This window comes from Chionomys nivalis, chromosome 3 (assembly GCF_950005125.1).
Source record: "Chionomys nivalis chromosome 3, mChiNiv1.1, whole genome shotgun sequence".
Lineage (NCBI taxonomy): Eukaryota > Metazoa > Chordata > Mammalia > Rodentia > Cricetidae > Chionomys > Chionomys nivalis.
In genome coordinates this window covers 5,930,676-5,953,725 of record NC_080088.1, presented here as the reverse complement: position 1 = coordinate 5,953,725, position 23,050 = coordinate 5,930,676, and the positions used below count along the sequence as shown (strand labels likewise).

The window sequence follows — 23,050 nt, the reverse complement described above, 5'->3', positions numbered from 1 at the left end:
GGCATCAGAGTGGGAGCAACATTGGAGGAGGAATGTCTAGTGCTAGAGACATTTGAAAGGAAAGGGCCAGAATCAGTAACGAAAGCTTATGAACTGAAAAGGGGAAGGACACACTCCATACCCACGTCAATGAGGAGCGAACACGTTCTAACACACTCCATACCCACGGCAAAGAGAAGCGAACACGCTCTAACACACTCCATACCCACGGCAAAGAGAAGCGAACACGCTCTAAAGCAGAGGCCAAAGGCCCTGACTACAGACAACTCGAACGAACAGGCCTGCTTTGAAAATCCAAAGCTTATCAATTCATCCCCGCGCCCTCTCTGGGACATCCAGCCTTATACAGATGAACCTTTGGTGGTGGCCCTAGCACCTGGCCTCACAGCCTGGGTTTCCCAGGGCACTTAGAGGAGCTGGGGTGGCTTCTAGACACCTGGGTCAGGTTGGCAGGGCTCCCTGTCTCCGGTGTAGCCAGAACCCCTTTCCTTGATCACTTGGAGGCGTCTCTACAACAACAAACCTCCTGTTCACCTTTGATCCGTTGAACACAAACAGCAGGCCATCCACCGGAGGCCTGACTGCTTTGTAAAGAGCAAAAGCTGCTCTGTGAACATCTAAACCTAAGGGGCTTGTTCTGGCCTTTTCCTTAGAGGAGGTCCCGGCTCTGTGCAAGGAAGGCAGAGTGAGTCCTTTGCAGGGTGCCCTCCCAGTGTGCCTCGGTCACGGGTAGCTGGTGTAATGCCCCCTTGGATGCCTCCGAGCACACAACAGGATGTGAGTCAGGACTCAGATGTGAGTCAGTTTCCAGGGTGATGTGTCAGGGCGAGCCCCAGGGGAGGTGTCATTTTCATCTTCTCCTCTGGGACCCTTGTGAAGAAAGAAAGGTCCAGGCTACCTTGTGTATGGAAAAGGTGGTGCCCACAGATGCTTGAACAACTGCCCCTCTCACCCCGAATTGTGCAATGTCAGCTTTTATAGCCCTGATGACTCCCTCGGAAAGCCTGTTTCCCTGAAGTGTCTAGTGTTTTTGAGAAGCAATGCTTCTGGCTTCTGTGGTGGACACTAAATCCACAACAGCACCCGATGTCAGTGGGGAGCGGAGCATCTCCCCGCCCCCCAGGTAGCGAGCATTGGATTAGCATAACCTCAGTATTATCAGTGGAACCCCGTGATAACATGACTCAGTTCCCACCAGCCCTGGATTCTGGAAGAAAGGAAGGGGGTTGTGAAAGAGCCCTGGGATTTGCCAAGCATTTGTCTCCCACTGGCTGCGGACACTTTGGTTAGTCATGAGCAGCTCAGCTGCCTTCGCCGCTCCTGCTTTGAAGTGAGGCATCCACAGAGCCAGGACAGAGACCTGCCTGGGGATGCTGTTCCAAAGGCCTTCGGGGGCTGGAGGCCCCCATTCTCCCTGACATCCGTCCACCCTGTCTACCCCGGAGGTGACAGGCTGCTTGAAAACGGGAAGAGTTGTGTGTGGCTCCATCCTCACCACTCCTGCTTCCAGTCCGGAATTCCTCACTCCGCCCTCCCCTCTCGGGGAGGTTTTGTGACTTTGCGGTCAGGATGCTATGAATCTGAAATGCTGCTCCTAACCCTGGTGGCTCACCCCAGAGTCCTTTTCCTCTCAAACCTCTGTTTCCTCATCTTTTAACCTGGGGGGCTGGGGGGGGTGACTAGACTCACCTGTCTCACAGGTGTGAGTGCTAATTAATGTTTGTGGTCCAGCTTTGAGATCCACAGATGAAAGACGCCCTATAAACGCAAAGTGCTCTTCCCCATTAGGGCTGCCAGACAGTTCCCAGGGGAAACAGTTCAGCCCTCACCACGAGGCCGCTCCCCTCAGCCAGATCAGTCTGAGACACGTCTGGAAAGGGCTCTGTACTTAGGCAGAATCCTCCCTGTGCAAGGGTTCAGGGATAAGTCACTAGCTCCTAGAAAAGGCGGGGCTTTCATAGCATGTCTCATCTCTTTTGGCACCGTCTCTCCGCTGTGGACAGAGTGGCCTTTCGTGTCCAGACGGCAGAGGGACTGTGGTTCTGAGGGCACTGAAGGCCCCCATCGGGTTTCTGTCGTGCCCTTTCCTGCAGTTAACTTACTTCATTGAATGCTCCTGAAGAAGCACCCCCCATAAATGCCTCATCTGTAAGGACTGTCTGTACCTCCACTGTCTACACCCCTGACCTCTTCTGTTTCCTAGGCCTAGAGGAGCCTATAGTCAGGCTGGATAAAGTCCATTGTGCACCAATCCTTCTATGGGCGCCCTGCCGAACTCTCCTTCCTTCCTGTCTCCTCCAATGCAGTCTGGAAAAGCTGAGGCAAAGACGTCTTTCGCCCCCCCCCCCGGCCCCCAAGGGTCCTCCTTCAGTATCCTAGTCCTCTTTACCCCTTCCTTGAGTCCCGGGGTGAGGGAGAACTTCTGTGTTGGGTCAGAAGTCCTTTTGCAGCTCGGCGCTCAGCCCTTGGTATTGAGGGAGAGGGCTCTCACCCAGAATAGAAGTTGTTGCCACCTCTGTGGGACACTGTAGGCCAGAGAGCCTCGGACCTCCTGGGACTGCTCGCGGGGTAGAATGTTCTGGGTGGTGTCCACTGACAGTAATGCACACTGCAGATTTTACTCGCGTAGCTCGGGTCAGATGTTAGAGGCTGCTTCGAGCTGGCTGTGGAAGACTGCTCGTTCTGCTCCCTGCTGCTGGTGGGGCTCCGGGCCATCCCGGACAAGTGCCCACTGTGTCTTCTACTGAAAACTAGATGCGGTAGCAGCTGTCCCTTGCCGAGGTCACTTTAAGTAACAGAACTGAGAGTTTATGAGAGTCGTTATAATGAATGCCTTAGGGCAGTGGCTCTCAGCCTTCAGGTCACAACCCCCACAGGGGTCATAACCCCCATAGTAGATACCCTGCATATCAGATATTTACATTATGATCTGTAATAGTAGCAAAATTACAGTTTGTGAAGTAGCAATGAAATAGTTTATGGTTGGGGGAGGGGTCACCACAACACAGGGAACTGCATTAAAGGGTCACAGCATTAGGAAGCTGCCTTTGGGCGACTGTAGGAACCAGGAAAGGAGAAGCCATTTTCTTGGGAGCCACTGCCCACATGTCATTACAGGATAACTTGGGGCTCCAGGGCTCAGCCAAGAGTGAAGCATGGCCCCCTGCAGACTCTGCCATGCCATCTGGCAGCCTCGTTTCCTCTGGGGATGGTCCCTGTTCCCTGTACAGCCCCCAGATCTCTGTACTGAGGGCTGTCATCTAGCCGACACTCAGGACCTCTGGTGAGAGTGGAGGAACCCTCCACCGCGGCAACGGGACCCTCCGTGTTCTCTCTGCGTGCATTCTAAGCTGCAGCCTTAAGTTTTGTTCTAGTGTGGTAGTGATGTTGTCAAATGTTAGAATTGCTTGGAAATCGCTAAGGTAGCTCGAAGGCCAGAATTTAGGCTTGGTCATCCTATGATGGGGTCCTGATTCATTCTTATTGGGTCCTAAGTACAGATGACGGTTTTCTATAGCAGAGTCCAAAAAGAAATTTATATTCACGTGGCCAGAAGAGTCAAGGCCACATCCTCTAGAATGTCCCCCAAAACAAACAGGAGGTGCTCAACTGTGTAACGATCTGTGCAGGCCCCACACATCTCTAGGATTTGGGCATCTCACCTCTGTGCTGTCTCCTCCCCCAAACCAGCAGCCCTTAGGCCACAAGAGAGCACAGGTGTGACTTTCAGGTCTGAGCTATTGGGATGGAGACACTCGCTGTCCGGTGTCTCGCCGTGTTGAGGCACTGTGCTACTCCCTAGGATGTTTCCCCCACCTGTGAGGAGGAATGATGACATTAGCCGCCGAGATTTCTGGAAGGGTGAAATGGGACCCTGGCCCGATCACTGTCAATTCAGTTACTTGCACTGAGAGACAAGGTAAGGGTGTCCAGAGTGAGAATCGCTTGGCGGGTGCACAGTAGAGGTCCCTCATTCACACTGCCGGTGCTCCACATAGCAGATGGCGGTCAGGCCCCATAGGGCCACAACACTGAGACTTGCCTCAGCCAGCCAGAGTTCCAGGGTGCAAACCGTGGTTTCCACAATGACGTGTGTGTGGTTCCGGTGGCTCAGTGCCAGCGCCGAGACAGGGTACAAGCCCCTCCTCCAGCACCACCGCTCCACACTCTGCACAGCCTGGCTCAGGGCAGGGTGCACGGTCCCTGCCAGGGCACAGGATCTGAAAGCTGAATAGCAAGTCAAAGATTCATTGTTCTTTATCTTGAGAGGTGTGAGTCATGTCAAAGGGGTGTTCTTTCTTTAAGAGCCTTCCTTCCACACTCCCCACTCACGGAAGAACATTCTGACACAGGGAAATCGAGAATTCTCCCAAAGGTGAAGTGCCTAAGTCCCCTTTGATAAATGCTTCCAAGAGAAATCCAGTCGGTGTCTGCCCAATGTTTTCTTCATGCTTTGTGTGTTGGGGCAGGGCCATAGTGGGGGAGTTCAGGTCTGGTCTTACAAGACTGTTCTCTTCCTGCCTGAACCCTGGCCACTGTCAAATTTCCCTTACCTACATACCAGGCTTGGGTTCTTAGAATCAATTTCTTGAAGTGGAGTCAGGAGACCAGAACTATGGAGAACTGTGCATTGTGGGTGGGTGGGGTACCTCTCTCTCTCTCTCTCTCTCTCTCTCTCTCTCTCTCTCTCTCTCTCTCTCTTTCATCTTCTAGTCCGGCTATGCACATGTCTCTCTCTCCCTGTATTAGAGGGATCTCTAAAGCCCAGGGTCTGTCGGAAGGGAAAGACGAACCCTGCATGATTCCCATGATTCCTGGCCATTCTCGTCTGGGTTGTCCCAATACATCCATCTTTCACGAGAACTGTCCTGTCTGACTGAACATGCAATGGAAGCTGAGCACTGCACTTCCATTTGGTCTTCCATGGCCTCTCCTCCCTGCTGTGTAATAATGCTAGATCTGAGAAGTATGTTTGCATTACATAAGGGAGGGTCTTGTCCTCTGACTGGAGACACGTACCCCTCACATACCTTACCATCCGACCATCCTTCCTGCTGGTGGCCTCAAAGAGACCGTCAGATGCGTGGCTGCGATCCCAGAGCTGACTTCCATTCCTGAACTACAATGACCCGTCCTGTGCACCCACCAACTCCATCCCGTCTTTTACAGAGATGTCTTTAGAAGGAGCGGTGCTTATCACATATCATAAACACAAGGCTGCTCCTCCACAGCCAGCGAATGTTCTCAGAAACCTCTCTGTGCCTCAGAGACTGCTAAATGACTCAGATACTCACCATCAAGAACAGGGTTGGGGCGAGGAGGCTGAGGCCCTCCCCTCCCTGTTTGCACATCTCTGCTCGAGCTTTGGGTTGGTTAGAATTAGGAACATCGTCACTATCAACCACTGAGGGAGGCACCAGACAATTCTAGCTTCTCTGCTGCCTGGCTGTAATCCCTCTCTCATTTTCATGGGAGAGCCACACGAGGGGGACTGGCTCACTTGTGTTTGTGGCCCTCTTGCACACCCAAGTAATTGACCTTGATGTGAACTAATTGGGATTGCAATAGATTGATAGCACGGGTTGGTGGGGTGGAGTCCACCATGCAGAGGATACCTTTGAAGATAAGAGCCGAGCGTACTTTCATAAGCTAATCCCTGACGCTCCCAACAAAGGACATAAACTAATAAAGGCAGACGCGTCTGGGGGCAATCATCTCCACTCGTGCTCCGATTCAGAGAGGCAAGCGGAAATCTGCCAGAATTCTTTTAAACTCTCACACAGATCTCGATAAAGGAAAAAAAAAAAAAGACACATTTACCATTCAGAGGAAAACTCTTGGTAATCAGCACAACTCTGATGATCTAAAGATTCACAGCTTCATTTATTGACGTAGGGAAAGCAAATGGCATTTCAAATACAACCTTCATACTTGAATAGCTGAGGTCACCCTGAGAAAGGATGATGCCAGGCGGAACCCAGCGGTGGGAAACCTCCCTCCAGAGAGTGCCTTTGATGTACAAGGTCAAGGCCACCCTTCACACAGATGCGAGGGGTTTTTAGTGGCTTGGACTCAGATGGAAGGGAAGAAATGTATAGGTTGAGATAGCAGGTGGTCCTGAAACAGCTGCCTGAGCAAAGGGGATTGCCAGCGGAGGACGGAGGTGCCCGGCCTCTGCAGGCTCACACACATTGTCTCACATGCTGACCTCATGTGTGCACAGACTAGACACTCAGGACTTCCCCACGCTGGTGTGAACCAGCAGCAAACCCTCCTCTGCAAGATTTTTATCCATATCAGAAAACAGGCTTGATTAGAGTCAGGAAAGCAAGAAAGAGACATTTAGTGGGTAGAAACTAGGGGTGCTGTTTACTATCTGATGGAGCACAAGAGGGTCCCTAACAGAATGGTTCAGCTCCTAAGGTCAAGGGTAACTAAAACATCAAGGGAAACCTGACCCAGAAAAGGATGTTCTGACTCGGTAGTTGGGCCAACTTCAACAACAAAGCAGAAAAGGGGGCCTGGAGAGGCCGCTCTGACTGTGGGCGATGTAAGTTAGCACTGTGGCCTGGGGGGGGCTGCACATGAACTGAGGGGTGAGAGGTGGGGCAGCTGTGGGTAGCCTGCACCCGAGGAGAATCCTGTCTTCATACTGGAGTCTGGGGCAACTGTTTTCTCAGTCTCAGGGCTGACAAACCCAGACTTGGCATCGACTGATGGCTGAGTCCAGCCCTGGGGAAGCCACAGGTGTAAACGACCAACCAGACTGCTCCTGAGGTGACCGCTGGCTTTGCCACCTTGGAAGGGACAGGCCAGCACTTGCCCCTCCTGGGTTTCATGGGCACGAGTCACACGTAACTGGATAGCGATGTGGATCACTGTCAGCAGCTCTAAGGTCTCATTCCAAAGTCTCATGGAATGATGGGGCAGAAAGGAGCTCTAGAGACTCCCTGTGCCAGCTCCAACTCCGAGAACACTGAGGCCCAGGGTGAAGAGACTCTCTCTGTTCCCCACAGAAGGTTGGTGTGGGGTCAAAGCTGAACTCCTGCCTAACTGGAGACCTGTTACCTCCATAAGACCACTGGAAAGCACCCCTCCTCCTATCTACGGATGGTATACTGGCAAAATGGAAAGGCTTAAACTTCAAAAGCTATGCAAATAATTGCCAAGTATCTTGGTGGGATGGGCCCTGGGGAGGAGGCTCTTCCTGATAACAGGTCTGTAGAAACTGGGAGCTGGTGGGTGGGGTTCCCTCAGAATTCTCTCTTACATTTATCCCTGGAACTGAACCCGGATCTCAAATAGAAGTTGGTATCTGTTGCTATCACCCTTCACAAAATAATCCAGAATCAAGGGCAGGAAAGGAAGAGACCATTCTGGGGTCGTCACAGGGAGCCAGGCTTCCTAAGCCAGGGGGACAGCCACTGGGGGAGTCACAATGTCACCCTTCGCCTTTTCTTCTAATGGCCTTAAGCCGGCAAGCACTGCACTGCGCCGACTTGAAACCCTTTTATAGAAAGTGCCGTTCTCTTTCTGTTCACATCACTTAGAATAATGAGTTAGCTGCACTTGTATTAGTCTGTCTTTCAAGTGGATTAGATTCACAGGCTCGTTCCCCTCCAGTCTCGCAAGCTTTGGCCTGGCTGTCTGAACCTCCAGATTAGACTGGTGAGCACAGGCCAGACAGCAATGAAACGCAATTACCTAGGCAAACTTTTGAAGGATTCGAGCCCTGGGGCGCAGGCTGTTTACCAGCGCCTGAAAGCGCCCGTTGTGCTGAGCGGGACCAGTTGCTGTGGTCGTTTGGATCCTGCCTGCCACCGGACTGCAGGCAGGATTTCTGGAGGCTGATAACATCAGCGTCTGTCCGCACCTCAGCACCTCAGGGTCTTTCTGTTTTCAACAAGAAGATGCAAGCACCAACAAAAGCCCATTATAATATCTCCCTTTGTGTTCGCTGACTCTCTCTCACTGGCTTAGTAGGGTTTTTTCTTTCATTCTTTCTCATATGTATTGTGTACCATCTTGAAGGAAAAAAAGTCTAGAATCCATTCTATGACTGACTGGCTCTGTAACTAGGTTCTTTGGAAGTTAACAGCCTTTTTAAAAAACAGGAACTTCCTGTCTTTTTTTTTTTTTTTAAATAAGAAACACAACAGCTCATCCACAGCACTTTCTTCCTTGATTTGAACAAAAGAGTTTCCAAGAGCACCCAGGGAAGGTGCATCCCAAAGGGGATGAGTGGGCCAGGGGGCCAGAGGGCCTCTCTGTGGGGTCACAAGCTGACACTGTTTCCCATGACGGCTGGAAGACAGAGATGAGAGAGTGCATTTCTGTCCAGCTGGCAGAGTACTCTCCTCTGATCAGAGAAAGGAGGATACGAGGGGAGGCCAGGGGGGTGTCCCTGGCTTCCCAGGTTGGTGGGAGACTCCAGTAAAGTCACCAGAAGGCAGGGACAGGACCCTGAAGGCCGGGACCTAGAAATGGGTCAATTATTTTTAAAGAAAAGATTTCTTGTAGTTCAGACTGCCCTTGAACTTGTTATGTAGCTGAGAATGGCCATGAACTCCAGATTCTCCTGCCCCTACCTCCTGAATGCTGGGATTACAGATGTGTACTGCCCCGCCCATTACAAGAAGGGCTTGGGATCGAATGTGGGTTTACCCATGCGAGACAAACACCCTTCCAACGGAGCTACAGCCCTAAGACCTGGAAAAGGACTTTTTTAGGTGAGGAAGGCAGGAGGGGTAGAGAGCTGAATCAAATGTTTCAAAGGATGGATTTGAAGAAGAATCTCGGAATGTGGTCTGGGAGGAAGCAACAGGCAGGCACGACTGAAAGGCAGGAAGCATGAGCCAGGCTTGTACGAAAGACGAAAGAAGTAGCGGTGTGGTAGGGGCTGGGATCTCTAGGAAGTTGTGGGTAAATAAGACATCTTATTTCAGGGCCCAGGTCTCTAATTAAGCATATGAGGCAGGTCCCAGTATGTGGAAGGCTGTCTTGGGTGAGCCTTTGCTGTCTGCAGAGGAAGGAAGACAGGGCAGGGTGAAAGGAGTGTATGTGGGGGGGGGGTGCTGTGGGGCCCGAGGCTGCATGGGGGGGGGGCAGGTATCCAAGAGAGTCTCTGCTTTTGTGAGCATAGTCATGGAAAAGTTATGGACCAGAACAGTAAGAGACAAAGGGATTTGCCATATTCCTCCTTGCACTACTTCCTGCCTGGAACTCTGAAATGGGATTCAGACCCAAAAATGGCCTACTTTGCCTCTGTGGATCTAAGATCAGGATAAACAAAACAAAAACAACAACAACAACAACAACAAACTTTTCTAGGGACTGCCACTGGCTCCTTTACCTAAAGACGTGGACTTCCTGAGACCCAGAAAAGTGGGAGAGAGGACTCAAGGCCACCGAGAACTCTACCAACCCTTGTGCGGGTCTCAGAGCCCAGATGTGTGTAGGAGGAGGTGCTGGATCACATGGAGCCCGTCCTCCTGCTAGCTGGTCGCCATTGTTGACCACCCTGCAGTGCTGAAGGACATCTGGCCAGCGAGGGAAAGGGCAATGGGCCCCACAACCTCTCTGATATAAAGAGAGAGCAGATGGAGGGGAGGGGTAAGGGAGGCCACACTAAGGAGGGCCCTTAGGTTTAGAAGTTAGGGAGAGGATTCAGCTTGGTCCTCGGGGAGAGGATGTCCTGAAGAGGGGGCACATGAAATATGCTAAAGAATGGGAGGGTACTGGAAGTGGTTGGGAGGAGAACAGGACTGCCACAGGTATTCACTTGTCAGAGAGGGAGGCAGGTAAGGAGCCAGTAACTCATAATCAGTTAGTGCCTTGGTCTCCTCCCTGCTCCCCTGCTTAATGTGAGTCATTCTGGAGCTCGGATGGGCGAGGGAGCCATGGAGAGACCCTGACGGCCTGGACTACCCCAGGGAGGCATTGCTTGAGAGGGGGATTTAAAATGGGCAATGAAAACAGACTCTGGATGCCAAGTCCTTGGCCTTCAATTGGCTCGAAAAGGCAATCATGGCTTCTTCAGCCATGACCTTCTGAAGGTTACATGGTCAGACTAAGTGCGCCCAGTCAGTAGCCCAGGACCGAGAGGGGTTTATAATAAGACTCCCCAAATGCAAGGGTGGCAACAGGAAGCCACAAGGCTCTTCACTTGTGTTGACTCTCAGAGTCACGCAGGTGGCATGCACACCGAGGTCAGAGGCCTCATTGTTCCTGTATACTATGGCCGTTCAGCTGCTGCTGAAAAGCTGTCCCTCTGGGGATGTGCGCTGATGGCCGTCTAGAGACACAAGGATGGCTGAATCAACAGTGACAGGCTACAGAAAGGACGGCCCAAGCTTCAAGTCCTGTGAGTCCTCAGTCGCCAGGGAACAAACAGTGTTTGTATCCCCCGTGGTGCCTCCAAGGAGGAAGTTCAGAGATGGGCTTTGGTTGTAAATGAGTTCTTTGTAGCTCTCACAAGGATGGACACAGGTACCTACGTCTGGGCAGGTCGCTGGGAGACTGGTGAGCTCTCTGGGTCCCCAAGGCATGGTGGCTACCCGCGGGAGAACCACCCAGCATTCCTGTATGGCTTCCATGCTCTGGCATCATAGGATGCCGGGGACAGTTGCAGAACCCTCGTTTTGCGCCTGTGCCCTGCAGAATCCTGCGAGGATGTGTCTGTCACCGACTAACTAACGCGCCTTCAGAGCCATCGGCCTTGAGGGTGCCAGCCCTGGCCTGGACCCACTGCTGCCATGGCCGGTTCTGTTGACCTCGTGGGACAGGCAAGATGAACTGGAATGTGGGGGGGGCCATGCTTTGTCACTAAATGAGACATGGGGGGAGGAGCCCCTGCTGTTTCTGTTCCCTCACTAGTGCCAGCAGAGAAAAGGAGGAAAGGGAGGGGACACAGGGGCACAGCCACCAGGAGGGGGATGGGCTCAGGTTCCCGCACTGGGTGAGTGGGATAAAGGTTACACCCCCTCTTCATTCTGCTTCTCTACTGCCTGCTGTCCTCACCATGGCTAGAAATCGTTTGTCTAAGAAGCCTCTCCTTATGCAAGAGAACGTTTTTTCTATGGGGGCTGCAGTTGGTATTATGATTTTTTTAGTTTCTAAATATAAAGATAAATTTATAAAGTGGGGGAGGGGATAGGAGTGGGCAGGGAGGAGGGTCCCAGGGTGGGAAAGAATCCAAATGTCAGCTGACCTCAATATTTCCCAAGTCTTGCCTTGGCTTCTCCAGTCTTCCCCTCCCCTTCCAACCCCTCCTCCAAGTTCTGAACATGAAAAATAAGCAGCCTGGGCCGGGGATGCGTCTAACAAGGCCCTCATTGTCCTAGACAGGTGTGAGATTGGACTTGATCCGTGGCCAACACCTCCAGCACCAGAGCCAGCCATGGAAGCTGCAAGCGTGCCCCAGCCCTCCAGTAATGCCTCTGCAGCCAGCCAGAGACTCAACAATTTAAGGCTTAACACGCACAACATAAATCAGAGGAGGATGGACCAGCCGACCGGCAGCTTCTTGGGCAGGTGCCTGCAGACTGTCTGCAGATCAGACCCTGCCTGTTTGGGTTATTTGAGACTTCTTCTTCTTCTTCTTCTTTTTTTTTTAAAATATAATATAAAGATGAGAAACTGGGTGGAGCTGTGCGTACCGGCACACTGGGGTTTGTCCTATCTTGTCCCAACAGCCCCTCGTTTGCCTGAATGGTGTTTTGGAGGGACTTCTCGGGACGGTTCCCTGTGTTACTCCCAAATACTAGGAATGTGTTCCAACCATCGAGCCGGGAGAGATGGCGGAGGGAAGCCCAACACTTGGATAAGAGTGTGTGCACCCGAGCAGGTCACTTTACTCCCGCCCCGCCTCAGGCTCCCATTGCTCATCTATTTCAGGAACAGGCTGGCCATCCCATTCTGTGACACTCATCATCACTGTCAAGTTCAAAGTCGCCACAAGCCTGTTCCGATCAGGTGCAGTCACTATGGGTGGGAGATAAGTTCACGGGATGCTAGGGGCCGGAGCGGATCCTTGGCATTTCCCAGCACACCCTTCACTAAGCTAATCTTATCTTCTTCAGAGACTTGTGTTTCTCAGACCGTGGAGAGGCAAGCTCAGAGTGCAGGTCCCCTGGGAGTTCGGTCATGACTTGTCAAGAGCACACTCCGTGGGTGGTGAAGGTGGAGATGACAGGCCTGCTGGGCTAATTAGGGAAGGGAGTCGGGTCCCCATTCCTTTTAAAAGCCAGTTAACTATTAAGTAAATACCATTTGAGATCCAGAATGCTAAAGTCCTCATCTTTCTCAGTTAAGGAAGGGGGCCAGAAGCCGCCCGTCAATGCGGGACCCGGGCTCTCTGGCATCTCAGGGAGGATGGTGGCCGATCTTTACAAACTCCAGGGCAGCTTTTGATCCAGACATTCAAGACCTGACTCTGAATTCATGGGCAAAGATCTGGCTTTCATAGGAACGCCTTTACACCCAGGTCTCAGGTCACTCCCTCTCGTGGCTACTCAAGTCTTCTGGGAGTAAATGACAAGAGATTGGCAGCCACATTCTGAACTGGGTTGAGAAGACTGTCACTCGGCAGGCACCTCCTACCCCTCCCAGCCTAGGGCCCGCCAGAGTGGCTGGCGCTCCCACAGCTGTGGCCCAGCTACCCCACACACCTGTTTGCTGTCCTCCTCTTGGCCTGAAAGCCTGGGCCACAGTGGCAAGCAGGCTTAAATTTAGGGCAGGGCTTTTGGGGGAGGGGAATCGGCAGAGGGAGGTAGTTACTTAAAATCGCACAGGGAGATGAAACCGAGTTCAAAGGAATCGTTCCGTAGATGGTTCATTAAAAGCACGGGAGAGCCGGTCCATTCACACACAGGGAAGCAAAGGGAAGGGGGAGGGGCAGCCTCTGCCCACTGCCCACGTGGTCCCTGGGTTCCGGAAGTGGCCTGTCAGCTTGTTGCAGCTGTCTCGGTAGGGCTGGTACTATGTGTTTGCACTGAGGAGGGTGAGAAAGGCTGTACCCTTATTCAGATAAGAGAAATGTAGTCAAGTCCCTTCTTTAAGAATAAAATTCAACATTAAGAAAAGAAGAAAAAGGATCCTAAGAAACTAAATCCTATCCTCTCCCTAGGCCAAAAACACATTTCAGGAAAAGGCTGAGTAAGGCTTAGCTGTTCCCATAGGACAGGCTTAAATACAAAAGGACAGACTCGTGCTGGGAGACCTCAGCTGTACATGGCCCACAGTAGACAGTCTCTGGGCCTTTAGAGGGGTGATGGGGGTGGGCGTAGGGGGAAAGAGGCCCCAAGCAAAGAAATCGAAAAGTCCTTTCAACCTTGATATTTTATATTCTCGTATAACTATGGATTGTCCCATCTGAGTTTATCCAAGGAACCAAAGCTCAAATCACATTCCCCTCTACTCTCGCCAAAGCTGCCACTGCTTCTGAGGACTACGGGGAAGAGGTCATTGTCACGGAGTGGCCATGAACCTCATAGGACGGGGCTGACGTGGAACCCCCAGACGAGCCACCAGAGCCAGCGGCGAGAGCTGGAGTAGTGATGAGAGTCCCAGGGAAGACGGGGCATCTCCTGGGCGCCAGGTCAGCACATCCCAGAACGCATCACACCTCAGGGAGGGCTTGTGCAAGAATGTGAGGAAAGGCTCAGTGGGGCCGTGTGCTGGGCATCCAACGCTCTGAGCGTGGTGACTTAGTCTTCAAGAGCATCCAAAGTCAGTGGCTAGGCGCAGGCCATTTTACAAATAGAGCTGGTGGCACAGGGACTCAAGGGCTTCCTGCAGGGTCACATGACTAGGAAGGGCACAGGGGGGTCTGAACCCCAAAGCATTATGGATCTGCATTAATTAGGCTTTCCTAACATTACAGGCTCCCCAAGGCCCCTTGTTTGTTCTGGGTTCCCTCTGACAGCTAGATATGAAGACTGGTTCTGTGCTGGCCCATGCGATGGATGGACAGAGGATTTGGTGTTTTGCCTTGCCATCTCTAGGCTGGTAACTTCTCCAGAGGAAGCCATGGATAGACAGGGAGAAAGTCTAAGAGTAAGAACCACACTACAAAGGTCCTCCACAGAAGTGGTTCTCAACCTATGGGGTCACCTAAGACCACCAGAAAATGGGGATATTTACAACACTATTCATAACAGCAGCAAAAATACATTATGAAGCAGCAATGAAATAATTTTATGGCTGGGGTCACCACAACATGAGGAACTGTATTAAAGGAACTGCATCAGGAAGGCTGAGAACCGCTGCCCTACGGTGTCCTCCCACTCCAGGGTAGGAAAGAATCAAATAGGAAGTCCGGAAAAGATGCTGGCCCAGGAATAACAAGGCTCCCTTCCGCTTCCACCTGAACTGGCTACCCATAATTTTATACAAATCCAATTTCAAAGTCATGCTTTGTAATTTATGGAAAATCATATTAAATTAGACAGATCTATGTCTGGGCAATGACTTCTCTCATTTAACAACATATGGTGCCTCAGAGCTTCTGGGAGCCTGGTCACACAGCAAAAGGTATCATCTCCCCCCTCCCCGCAAAAAAACTGTCTGTCAATTAGAGGCAGGAGGGTGGGGGCCCTGGGACATCTCAATCAGTTTCCCTGAAAGCGTTAGGGGTGACTGTAATTCCTTCAAGATACTGTATTCAGGATTACAGAATGTTTAGGACCAACCAGTGACTCACTTGCATGACAAAGAGGCCTAGGACACTTATGAAAAACAGTGCCAGGGGCGGGAAGACAGTCAGTCAGCCAAGGGTTTGCCTCACTAGTGTGAGGTCCCAGGTTGATCCTCAGAACCCATATAAAAAGCAGGGTGTGGCGGCACAGGACTGTAATGTCATGTCAATGGTGCTTTCATGGGACATCGTGGGTGACATGGGAGGTAGAGAGAGGAGATCCCTGAAGTTTGCTGGTCCTTTGGCCTGACCTACTTGGCAAAGCTCAAGGCTAATAAGAGACCCTGTCTCAAGCAAATCTGGCGGTTATTTGAGGAATGATCGCTGAGGCCATCCCCTGACCTCCAGACACCTGAGGCTGTCCTCTGACTTACACACACACACACACACACACACACACACACACACACACACGTGTGCATATACCTGCCCATATGCATCCTACCAGAAAAGTACACACGGAGAGAGGAGGGGAGGGGAGACAGAGAGAGAACTGTGTCAGGTAACAAGACAAGGAGCTAACCAAATGGAACCTTCTAGGTCTGTGGTTCTAACGTGTGGGTCTCGACCCCTTTGGAGAGTTGAGCGACCCTTTCACAGGCATCTCCTAAAACCATCTGCACATCAGATTTGCGACAGTCGCAAAATTACAGTTATGAAGTAGCAATGAAAATGATGTTATGGTTGGCAGGTCCCTACAACGCGAGGAACTGTATTAAAGGGTCGCTTGCATTAGGAAGGTTAAGAACCTCTGGATGAGGTTTCCTCTGTCTGCGACCTGTGCCAGAGTGTTGTTGGTGGGCAGTAACCAGATCACCCCTTCTAGTCTCCTCTACCAACATAAACTGTGATGGCTCTCCTGCCGCCTTCCTTGTGATCGTCTTCGTTGGCTCGACGGCTCCGGCAGTGATCAAGCTGCAGGTGCAATCACCAACCTATGCTGCAGTTGAAACCCCACAACAGCACATCCTCAGACTGGGGCAGCTGGGGTTGGTGTGTGGAGTAGGCGGAACTGACCTTGAGACAAGACGTCTAAATAAACCACTTAGTGGGCAGAAAAGCCGAGTCAAGCCCTTGAGTGTGGGCTGACTTTTACAGATATTTTAATAACTTTATCATTCTATAATTTGCCATCTGATATGTGCAGAGAGACGTGCTAATGGAGAGGGAGTGGCCGCAGCACTGCGGGTGTCCCGTGAGACTTCATAAAGCAACCGTGTTCACTCCCCTTGGAGGAGCGGCAACTCCGAGAAGTGCAGCTCTCCCGTCTCCTTAGCTCCTGTTCCCTTTTTATCTCAAGATGTTCTCTTAAAGCCACTAAAGAAGCCCTTCAAAGCATGCGAAGGAGGAAACAGCCACGGTTTAGCTTTGAGCCTGGGCTCTGGCCTTGGAATGACTCAGGGAATGTGCGGAGCCCTGGGGGAGACTCCTGCCAAAGTAGGTGCTGAGAATTTATGAAGCCGAAGACTGCCCTAATGGGTGAGCCACTGCACCCACGAGAACAGTGCCTCATAGATCTTCCCTCCCTGGGGAAGTTTGACTTTTATTCCACCAGTGGGGTCTCTCCTCATCCCAGGAGCAGAACGATTCTAACATATCCTCTACCACACTCCCAGGACTGGCTGGTCACCAGCTGCCCAAGTCTTGATAAGCGTAACTGTGTTAAATTCTGGAACCCCAAATTCAGTGGCCCAAGTCTATAGTGATATTTTATTTGTTTTAATAAATAAAGCTTGCCTGAAGATCAGAGGGCAAAGTTAGCCACACAAGTCAGCCATACAGGCCAGGTGACATCTTTAATCCCAGCAGCCACACTAGTTATCCATACAGGCCAGGCAGTGGGGGCAGGTATCTTTAATCCCAGCAGCCACACTAGTTATCCATAGAGGCTGGGCAGGAGTGGCGCACACCTTTAATCCCAGCACTAGAGAGGAATATAGGTGGGAGGAGACGGGAGCTCATGCTCTTTTTAGTCTGAAGATATCATAGAGGGAGGTAAGAACTTTCTAGTAGCCTGGCTGCCCTGCTTCTTTGATCTTCCAGCTTTCCCCCCGTAACTGACTCCAGGTTTTTATTATTAATATCAACTAGAATTCGTGCTACACACGTCAGACTGCGTAAGAGAGATAAGACGGCAGGAAGGAACAAGGGATGACCGGGTCTCATGCCATCCCATAGCTGTTGGATGACGCGGAATGGGCACGCCCCTTCCACCCGCATGATTTCCTTAGAGGAAAAGCCCGAGTTGTGTTTAAAATCAAGGCCTACCCTTCCAAAACTGTGAGGTCATGATCCACGGAGATCAGAATTGGACAGTGATAGTTCAAGTCGTGCAAATACATCTGGAAGGTTCTAAGCCTTGTGTGTGCCCAGAGGGTGATATGAAGTAATAAGGATGACCAGGGCGGCATTTCAACCTGAGTCAGAGAAACAAGTCCCCTCTGGCCAGCCTGTCCCACCAATGGCTTAGTGGCTCGAACTAGCACCTGAACCATGGTTCTGTTTTCTCCTGAAATGCCTCTACTTTTTAAAATGGTAAGCACTGCCCAAAGGAGCCTGCATCGGCTGGAAGGCAGCCTAAAGACCCTCCATCACTTGGAAACAGAAATCAATAGAACAAGGAAGGAGCATGGTCCCGACCCCCCTTCTTTCTTGCTCTGTTCCCAGGCGAGCACAGAGAGGCAGAACATAAACCTGACTGATCAGTGTTTGTTTTTAGGGTGAGTCCTATTCTATTTTTCTCATTATTAGTTTGTCCTATTGACTGTGGCTCCTAACTGAATCACTAGCATTGACACACAAAATGTCCTGCCAGGAAGAGATCATGGGAAATGCAAGGTTTGTCAGTGATGACCGCATTTGCAGGCTTTCTGTGATCCCTACCTTTAATCTCCATAACAATCAGCCATTCTGTGGCACAGCAGGCATCTGCTTAATAATAATATCAAAAGTCTGTGTGGGACCAGAGAGTGTGGAAGCAGGATAGACACTAGGCAGTTGTTGGCTAGAAGGCAAGCGGCACTCTGTGCCTTGGTCCATCGTCCCTGGAGTTCGGATGGCTGTCCTGAGAGGGAAAGAGGCCAAGGCAGACTGATGAAGCCTTGCGGAGTCAAGAAGAAACCTACAATAGCCAAACCGGAGCAGACCTGTGCTTACAAAGCCACCACTGGGAGAACTCCTCGGTGGCCAGGCTGTGGTTCATCTTAGCTTTACACGGTTCTCTTAAGCTAAACTTCCGATAAACTTCGTAAGACTTCACAGCTATGTTCAAAAACTCTTTCTTAAACTCCCAAACGTGAAAGGCTACCTGTAAGTGATTTGTGACTTGGCTTGATGAGAGATCCAAAGGAAATCAGCGTCCCTTGGGTATGGGTGTCTAGTTGACAATACCCTGTGCTAAAGCCACTGGTTGCTTCAAAACAACAGGGACATGCCTGACTGCGGCATGGCTTTGTCTAGAGGTCAAATTCTTGAGTCCATCCCAACTGGCTGGCATTGGTCTTCCTGGCATTTTCATTTCTCTGCTCACTGCTGTCTCTGTGATCACTGCATTTTGGAGGCTAGAGTAGGAGGACCCCTGTCTCCTATATTTTGATCTGGCTTCGAACCCCACATATTGGAAAAGCCCCCCCTTCTCCACCACAGTTGAGCCTTTGGCTCCGTCTGTATAGGTGCTCTAGAAAACACTGGGAAATAGCTGATCTTATCTAGAAATAAGAAACTATACTCTCCTGCCTGGGAGCCAAAAGAATCATGGCACTGGGCTCCAGCAAATGAAGGGCTGAGATGCCTGTGTCCAGATGATGTGACTGGGACACAGGCGTGAGCTCATATTTACCTGGATACCAGGTCTGCTCTGGGGAATGGATAGGGAAACTCTTATCAAACTGATCAAAATCTACTGATTAATGTTCTGATAATATCTATATTTTAGTGTTGATCTAATGGTGGCATCAGAAAAGACAGGGACATATTCTAACCTCTAGATCGTGACTAGAATCTTATATGGAAAGGAGTGAGTGGTCTTTCCACTTTTCACTTTCTAACTTTTCACTTAGTTACATATGTAACTAAGTGAAGGACCTTGATACTTTCGTGAACGACTTGGGTATAAATCCAATGATGTTTGACCTTTTAAGAAGCAGAGGGAGAGGGGCTGAGGGGTTAAGAGCACGGGCTGTTCTTCCAGAGGACCAGGGTTCAGTTCCCAGCCCCCATATGGCAACTGACAACTGTTTGCACCTCCTGTTCCAGGGGATCCGACATGCTCACACAGACCTACGTGCAGACAAAACACCAATGCACATAAAATAAAAAATAAATAAATTATTTAAAAAAGAAGGAAGAAGCAGAGGGAAAGACAGAAGAGAGAAGCTCAGGTAAAGAGAAAAACAGAGGGGAGAGATGCAGCCATGAGCCAGGGAGTACCTGGAACTGGCAAGAACTACAGGAGACAGAAAGAACCTTCTCTTGGACCTTCAGAGGAAGGGCCGTCACATGCTGTCTTAATGTTAGAACGCGTAGCCTCCAGTCTTGAGAGAATAAATTCTCATTGTTTAAAGTCACTAAATCTGTGGCCCAGGTCTGTGTCAGCCACAGAAGACCAGCAGAGTTGCTACTGTTGACACAGACTGCAATAGTGATCAGTCAGGGATGGCATTCTGTGCCTGGTGTTTCTGTGTCCTCAAGACCGACAAGAACATCTCCCACTCTCTCGTTTTGCAAGGAGGAAGATGGAGACTTTAAGAGGTTAAACTTCTTGCTCACGGTTCTAGGGTGTCTGCAGTTGCCAGGCTGTGCTGGTTTGTGGTGGTGCGCCTCCTTCGTAGCAGTTGAGAACGTGCGCCTTTCAAACCCTCTGCATTTTAACATCCCTATTCAGTAAGTGCACAGATGACCACTTTGTAAAGTCCCAAGGACACCATTTAGTGCACCTGTGCACAGCCTCCAGATTCATTAGCGTCATGAAGAACTTTTAAACCTCGGCAGACCCGGGAAGGAATATTTGATCACCGAGACCGAGACCCACAGTAAATTATTTTCCCTTGTAATCAGAAAAGGTGTCCTTAAGGGACTAGGAGAATCTTGAGAATATGGGTGGACCTCTCTGAGTATCGCTCGTGAACCGATTTGGAAACCAGGTCCTATTAAACCGTGGTTTTGGATTACAAAGGTGGTGTCAGTTTAAGTGGTAAGTGATTCTCTGAAGGGCTGATTAAGTATTTGGGGCAAGGTCAATACATAACACATCAAGGTCAAGGTCATACACACTGCATTGTTTTAGGGACCTTGGTGCTGCACCTGTGCCTATCCTTGAGGAGACAGCCTGTTTTAGCCATCTCATGCTCAAGAGACGAGAGACCAGGAGGAGAGGATGGCAAGCCCAGCTCCTGCCCATACATTCCATTTCGGATATGCTCAGAAGCCCAGTATTCCAATTGGCTTTCTTTTATCCCCATTTTTTAAAGATAAAGTACTTCCAGAAGATGACACAGTAAGGCACCCAAAATAGGGCCCGATGACAGTGCAATGCCTTCAGTCCGGGTGTCCTACGTGGTGGCGAGCCCAGCACCTCACCATGCCTGCCCACCCTGTGGCACACCAGTCTCCGAGCCAGGCGCACGGGCTCATCTTTCCCCACCACCTTACCGCATGCGCCTTCCAAAAGGTCTGGATTTGAGTCCATCACTTACAATGCCGGACGTGGTAGGAAAGGTTTAACCTCTGAACTGAGAGTTCTGCGTTTCTGTTCCTATACCACCCCACAGGATGGCTGAGGGAAAAGGACATGCAGATGGGGAAATCTGAGCTGTGCCCAGACATCTCAGTGAAGCCAAGGAAAGTTAGACTTTATAGCAAGAGGCTTAGCTTGCTGGTCTAATAATGTCTCTGCTTTGGGGGTTTCTGTGTCAGTATCTTTACATGTCATCCTCATCTCCTGGGAAAGGCGGAAGTCATGCCACCTTCTAAACCAGAATCCGAGACTCCACATGACTCACCGGGTTGCCCAGAGTCATCTCTGGGTGGGAGGTCTGAGGGCGCAGGCATCATTACCCCAGAACTCTAATCTGTCCCCTCCCCGACTGTAAAAGGAACGTAGCAAAGGCCTGAAAGCTGGCGGGAGGCATTAGCGATGGTGTCCTGACTTGTGTAAACCATGACAAAATGTAAGCCGTGACAAAATGGCTTTCTGTTCCACTTTTAGGCCTGCCCAGATAGGAAGCCGAGATTAACCTCAGCTCTTTTAAAATTAAAACCACAACAAACAAACAGTGGTTGGGTGGCATGGCAACCTTCCCCGTCCATCCGCATCCCATGGCAGGTCACTGGAGATGTCTACTGGGTAAGGTAAGGAAGGGTGATATTCCATACCCACGATCCTCTGCTGGCAGAGCAGAGGGGTGGGGTGGCTCCGGCCTGGCAGTCCCCCACCTCTCCATAGACCTCTGGCAGTCACCGGCATCTCTGTGAAGCTGGAAATCATCCCTGTGTCTGTACGGTGCTCCTCAGCCCTGAGCACTTCTGGGACCATTCCCTTAAAATTGTGATGGCCGTCTCAGAGCGCCATGAACCGTGCTGTGTGGCTTAGGTAGACATGGGTGCCCTGGGGCTAAACCTGGGCATTAACTGTCTTTAATGTCAGGAGCAAAGTGAAGGACTGGGCTGTTCCGTTCGTTATCCCTGTTAATGTTTGGATTTCAGGGGATGGGGGGACCATTTATGGGTCTACTCAAAACTAGACTTGTAGAAAATAGTATTTTCTTGTAGGGAAAAAGAGAGAGGAGAGGAAGGGGAAAAAGGAAGGAGAGGGGAGAGAAACAGATGGTGGGCGTGGTGGTGGAGAGAACACAGGGAAGGGTTTTACATGCTATATTGTGGACACAGGTCTGAAACTGTGTCTACCATGGGGCAAGTAAATCCCTGCATATCAAATTCATATACTTCAGGGGAAAAGAAAAAAACCCCAAATACAGTCCACACATCTTCTGAAAGTAGCAGTCAGGCCCCTAGAACACTCTGAGATCAAGTTACAATGTAGAGAGCCACAGACACCCACCACCTGCCCATGGCGATGTCTCCCGTGCCTGAATGGGCCGCTCCAAAGGCTCAGGACACTCCTGAGCACCAACCACCCTCGGCTTTTGCTAGGGAATGGCATATAAGACAGTGAAAGCGGGTGAGGTTCACCGAGCCGGCCGAGGCGACACTTTGAATTTGTTCCCACGTGACTCGGTTTTGCATTGGCTTTAAAAACCCTTTCTTGTTTGGGTTTGACTTTCTGCATGCAAAAGGCCAATCTCATTCCCATCCACAAGTGGTGAGTACAGCCACCAGAGGCCACAAAGACAGAGCCCTCACCTCGGTTTTCACACATGGACTCCCAGAAAAGACACGTGGAGCCAAGTGATTGTAAACACAAGGCAGAAGAATCTCCTGGAAAATTTCATTCTCCTCGTCCCCAAGACCGTCTATCTCCCTAAAGTGTCACCATAGAACCACACTTTGGGCTCTCTGGGAAGTTAGTGTCAATGTTTTGAGTGATTAGTCATTAAGCAAAAGAAATGAAGGATTTTGTGGGGCCTACACACCCTAAAGACAGCCGAACTCTTTGTTCCACTCACACAGAGGAGAGGCACACTATGTGGTGATGCTGGCCACATCGCATGCAGCTCAGGTCGGCCTCAAGCTAGCTAGGTAGCCAAGGCCAGCCTTGAACTCTTGACCCTGCTGCCTACACCTCCCAAGTTCTGTGAGAGTTGGCCTGTGCCACCATACCTAGAGCATAGACTCTATTTTACACTCTGGAAAGTGTGAGCTCTTGTGAGCCCTGCATGTGTTTCTTCTCGAAGAGAGCAATTTGCTCCGAAGCCCTCTCACATAGATTGCCTGTGTGCCCCATGAAGAGCACAGGGGAAGCTAATCTTTGCTTTCTGTGAGAAGTGGTGCCCCACGCCTGCTGCCAGCCCTTGGTCCCTTTCTGCAGATTGGCCGCATCTTTTCCTTTGGGGCAAATGAGCCTGCATCTCGGCAGAAGGAGTGTTACTACAAGCACATCATATCCAGCTGTGTCCCACCTGGCACAGAAAGAGCGCCGCTCAGATATTATAATGGTATCTTTGAGTAAACAGCCGCCGGCGTCAGTGGCCCTACCACGTAAATGCACCGTGAGTGCTATCTAACCTGGCACAGAGGGCCTATGCAGCTATTGCATCTTACAGGTCTGTGCAGTTTTTGCTGTTTACAGTGCTTTTGCAGTTGGTGACTGCCCCATGGAGTAAAAGGAACTCACAGCCCTGATCTGAAAATACTGCGCTGGATACAGTCACATGCATGCATGCCTCCCATTCTTTATAG

At 50.7% G+C, this 23,050-nt stretch overlaps 1 protein-coding gene across 2 annotated transcripts in view; it reads right to left on the bottom strand.

Moving 5' to 3' along the window:
* Runx1 (RUNX family transcription factor 1) overlaps nt 1–23,050 on the bottom strand; it is an 89,071-nt gene that overhangs the window by 15,215 nt on the left and 50,806 nt on the right. The window lies entirely within an intron of this gene.